Raw genomic sequence first — 5,342 nt, 5'->3', positions numbered from 1 at the left:
GGGTTGGGGGGGGGACGAATGGGCAGTGGTGGCAATAAGAAGTGGTCAGTGAAGGGTCAACAGGCAGTTGGGTGTCATGGATAACGAATGTGCAATGGGGAGGGAGGGCAATGGGCAGTGTCGCTGGGTGGGAGGGAGAGGGTTCACTCCCCACCCCCACCCCTGTCCAGCCGGCTCGGTACCTCTCTCTGTCTCTGATCGCCGCCAAGTTAGAGCCGCCCGTCCCTGGGCGCCGCCGCCGCCACTCTCCGCATCTCCATCACTCGCTGTCCCCGCACACGTTTCCCGTCGGCTCTCCGCAGACAGCTGGTCCACATCCAAAACACACACAACAAAACAAATAAAACGTTAAAAAAAAAACTTAATCCTCCAACTAACAGCCTGTAAAGATCCGAGTGCCGGAGCCGATCTCCTCTCTCAGCTCCCCCCCTCCCCGGGGCAGCAGCAGCAGCTCCTTTCTTGCAGAGACTGGGAGATCCAAGCGGCTTCCTGCTGAAACCCTGGGCGAACGCCTTTCACTGTCCGGGCTTGCTATCGCTGGATGGGAATGGGGGGGTGGGTGGAAGGAGGAGGAGAGCAGCTTCCTCCTCCTCCAGAAACAAACAGATGGAGTTAGACACACACCGAGAGAGAGAGAGGACTGGGGGGCGGGGGGGAGAAGCCTCGCTTGGTCCGGCTTTGCCTGCGATCGAGCTGCGCTCCGCGGGCGGAGTCTGCTCCAAACCAATGACACAGCCCCACATGGACAGCCGCGCCTTCAGCGCTTCCCCACTCTCTCCAGCCGCTCTCCTTTCACACTCAGTCTGACAGCGGAAGGGGAGAGCTCCCTTCATCCAAATCTCACTCACACACACAGAGAGCGGCAGCACCGCCTACAAACCCTCAACTTTCCAACTGCGGCGTTTCCATTTGACAAAAGAAAGAAACAACAGTGCAATCGCTCTCAAATCTACATAATGAAATACTTGCACTCTTTTCTTGTTTGCCATTTTCAGTCTTAAAAAAAAGCAACATCCAATGCAAGTGAGGAGGCCTTAACTTTTATTTTGGTGCTTGCTACTGCTACATGACAATGCCAGACCTCTGCTCAATTAAAATACAGACAGTTTCATTAAACGTACCTGAGCAAGACTGCAGTCATATTTTAATTTTATCTAATTGAATATTGATTAAAAATACCCATCCACCCCGAAACCAAGTTACAGGGATGGGCCTTTTTAAAAATGTAATTTAAATTAAAACGCTTACTGTTATATTAAGTTTTATAGCAAAAAGTTCCGGCTCGTGTTGAGCAGGATTGTTCGCATTTCTGATCGTCTATGACGATGGGCTCATTGATTTGAACGTTGGAGTGTGAGCGTGAGATGAAGAAATGTCTGTTCCATTATAGTTATTTCATTGGTGGTTTCAGATTTAATCTATTTACATCACTTACAGCGTTTAGCTTTTTTTTATGCATGTGGGTCAAACTGCGCTGAGCTTCGGTGTCAAGCAAATCGAATGGCTCAACAGGCCAATTATCCTTTCACTCTTGCAACTCGCATATGGTGTCACCTCAGACATCAGAAGTATAAAAAACGAAGAGAAAGAAAATCACTAATTTCCTCTGACTTTGATAAATTGGCATCTTTGCATGGGCAGGGGCCAAGGATTTTACAAGTAGCTACTAAATAACAGAAACTTCAAGATTCTTGGCTAACCTCAAGCTATTTAGATCACTTCCTCCACGTGAAAGAGAAACACTAGTTACCCAGATATAAAGCAAAACAAAGTAACCCTGCTTCACCATCTACTTTCCTCAAAGAACTACACAAGAAATCAGCACCAGTTATTCCATTTTGTGATAGACCAGAGCTAATTTCAAATAACTCCAAGAATCCCTTGGATTTCAAAAGCTTGTTTAGGCCACTGTTTTATTTGGCAAATAACCATTACATTTCTGGTGTCCATCACATGAATGGTGATCAGCTTGAATGGAATACAGTAATATTAATTTGAAATCCCTACTGACTGAAAATAGACTATATAGTTAACTAATTTATTCCAGATGAATAAATATCACTAACATTAATTCAGGATTTATTTTTAGATTTTGTTTTAAAAGGCCCAGGAACAATTAATGGCATGCAGAAATGAATTGTTTTGACAAAATTTAACCTGATACTGACATAGAAGATTGTATGTGACAGACTTTTGCTGCTTTTCTGGCACAAGCAGTGAAGTATTGGAATTCCTCCAAATGTCATGAGACAGCATGAGAATACATGGAAATTCTTCTAAAATGTCTTCACTTACTGTGGAATTCTCACAAAATGCTTATTGATACTTCCCAGCAGAATCAGCAGTGCTCCATAATCAGGTAGCAGACTGAGGGATGCAATTATTCCCATCCTCAGCACAATTTCACAGAGTACTTCTCCTGTAGCTTAAATAAAAAGATTAAATTCTCTGAACAGAGCCAAATGAGTACAGGCAATAAACATGGTCAGGACTCGCAGTAACTTCCTTCTGTTTGGGACAACTGAAGAATCAATCAAGCTGCCAAAATTATCTTTCATTTACCGAAATCTTAAGTAGCAGTCTGTTTGCTGAGGGCAAGCCCATTTACTTTATAAAACATTGGCGTGTTGATTTTAATATTATATATTAACCTGAAACTGACAGGGACAATGGGTGTAGAACATAAATTCTTCAATCTACCTCTACAAACAGGAATCAACAAATACTAATGAATTCCCAACAAATCTGCAAAGTAATATTTTAGTTTCAACTTCAGAGACCATGCTGCTGCACAATTCCCTGTTTCACAGTTAAAAATCACACAACACCAGGATATAGTCCAACAGATTTATTCGGAAGCACTAGCTTTCAAAGCACTGCTCCTTCCATCAGGTGGTTGTGGAATATAAAATCATAAGACACAGAATTTAAAGCAAAGGTTTACAGTGTGATGCAACTAAAATCACCACATTTTTGTATGGTACCAATTTTCTCCAAAGTAACAAAGTTAGGAAAGAAAGTGCAGTGCCCCCAGCAGAAATATTTGTACCATCTTTAACCACAAGTAAGGTGCCGGGTACTGGAGAGTGACTAATGCTCTGCCTTTATTTAAGAAAGCTGTAAGGAGAAACCTGGGAACTGTAGACCTGCGAGCCTGACATTGGTGATGGATAAGTTGTTTGATGTGATTCTGAAAGATAGGATTTAAATGCATCTAGAGAAGCAAGGCATGATTAGGGATAGTCAGCATGGTTTTGAGCAAGGTAAATTGTGTCTCACAAACTTAATTGAGTTTTTTGAGGAAGTAATCAAAAATATTAATGAGGGTAGAGCGGTAGACATTGTTTATATGGACCTCAATAAAGCCTTTGACAAGGTTTTTTATGGTAGACTAATTAATAAATTTCGATCACATGGACGTCAGAATTTGCTTGCCAATGGGATACTACATTGGCTTGATGGTAGGGGACAAAGGTGGTGGTGAAGGGTTGTTGTTTGGACTGGAAGCCCAGTGACCAGCTGTATTCCACAGGGATCAATATTGGGGCCACTTTTGATTTTCATTTATGTGAACAAGTTGGATGAGAATAGAGGAGACATGCTTAGTAAGTTTGTGAATGACACCAATGTTGGTGGTATGATGGACAGTGAAGAAGGTTATTGAAGATTACAAAGAGAACTTGATCAATTGGGTCAATGGGCTGTGGAGTGGCAGATGGAGTTTAATTTGGATAAATGCGAGATATTGCATTTTGGTAAAACAAACAAGGGCAGGACTTATACAATTAATGGTAGGGCCCTGGGTAGTGTTGTAGAACAGAGAGACCTAGGGGTTCAGATATATAATTCTTTGAAATTTGCATCTCAGGTAGACAGGGTGGTTAGCACACTTGCTCTCATTGCTTAGGAAGAGAAAGTGAGGTCTGCAGATGCTGGAGATCAGAGCTGAAAATGTGTTGCTGGAAAAGCGCAGCAGGTCAGGCAGCATTCAGGGAACAGGAGAATCGATGTTTCGGGCATAAGCCCTTCTTGTAGGCGGCCTGTCTCCCCAATATAGAGGAGGCCACACCGGCTGCAGCGGATGCAGTAGATGATGTGGGTGGAGGTGCAGGTGAGTCTGTGGCGGATATGGGAGTTTCCTTTTGGGCCTTGGAGAGGAGTGAGGGGGGAGGTGTGGGCGCAAGTGTTGCACCTCCTGCGGTTGCATGGGAAGGTGCCGGGAGTGGAGGTTGGGTCGGTGGGGGGTGTGGGTCTGACAAGGGAGTCGCGGAGGGAGTGGTCTCTACGGACAGCTGATAGGGGAGGGGAGGGAAATATATCCTTGGTGCTGGGTCTGTTTGGAGGTGGCGGAAGTGACGGCGGATGATGCGCTGTACATGGAGATTGGTGGGGTGGTAGGTGAGGATCAGTGGGGTTCTGTCCTGGTGGCGGTTGGAGGGGCGGGGCTCAAGGGCGGAGGAGCGGGAAGTGGAGGAGATGCGGTGGAGGGCATCGTCGACCACATTGGGGGGGAAATTGCGGTCCTTGAAGAAGGAGGCCATCTGCATTTTTGGAACTGGTCCTCCTGGGAGCAGATGCGGCGGAGTCGAAGGAATTGGGAGAATGGGATGGCGTTTTTACAGGGGGCAGGATGGGAGGAGGTGTAGTCCAGGTAGCTGTGGGAGTCGGTCGGTTTGTCGGTCGGTCTCATTGCTTAGACCATTGAGTATAGGAGAGATACCCCTGCTCCACCTCACACCAGACAAGTGATTTGATTTCATTAGTTATGTTATTGCATCAGGTTTGGAATGCACATCAGTATCATTTCACAAGGTTAACAGAGGGATTGAAGGGTGCAAGTTCATAGTTCCTTGAAAGTGGCATTCACATGTAGCTAGGGTAATGATGACGGTGTTTGGCATGCTTGCCTTCATTGGTCAGAGCATTGAATATAGGAATTGAAACATCATGTTATTGATGTATAAGGCCACTTTTGGAATATTGCATATAATTCTGGTTGCCTTGCTTTAGGAAGGATGTTGTTAAACTAGAAACGGTGCAGAAAACAATTTACAGGAATGTTCCCAGGACTGGAGGGGTTGAGTTATCAGGAGAGACTGACACTTTTTTCCCTGGAGCATAAGAGGTTGAGGGGTGACCTTATAGAGATTTATAAAATCATGAGGGGCAGGGCTAAGGTGAATGGCAAAGAGTTTTTCCCTAGGGTGGGAGAGTTCAAGACTAGGGAGCATATTTTTAAGATGAGAGGAGAAAGATTTAAAAAGACATGAGGGGCAGTTTTTTTACACAGGGAGTGGTTCTTATGTGGATGAACTGCCAGAAGAAATAACGGATGTAGGTAC

General features: G+C 44.8%; 1 long non-coding RNA gene across 1 annotated transcript in view; it reads right to left on the bottom strand.

The window, feature by feature from the left end:
- LOC122561149 overlaps window positions 1-838 on the bottom strand; it is a 117,186-nt gene extending 116,348 nt beyond the window's left edge. Inside the window, exon 1 of the long non-coding RNA XR_006314933.1 lies at window positions 183-838. This is a non-coding gene — a long non-coding RNA (uncharacterized LOC122561149). The remainder of the gene's footprint in view (window positions 1-182) is intronic.
- Window positions 839-5,342: the final 4,504 nt, after the last annotated feature.

Source organism: Chiloscyllium plagiosum, chromosome 22 (genome assembly GCF_004010195.1).
Source record: "Chiloscyllium plagiosum isolate BGI_BamShark_2017 chromosome 22, ASM401019v2, whole genome shotgun sequence".
NCBI classification, from domain to species: Eukaryota; Metazoa; Chordata; class Chondrichthyes; order Orectolobiformes; family Hemiscylliidae; genus Chiloscyllium; species Chiloscyllium plagiosum.
This window is presented reverse-complemented; position numbering and strand designations above follow the sequence as displayed.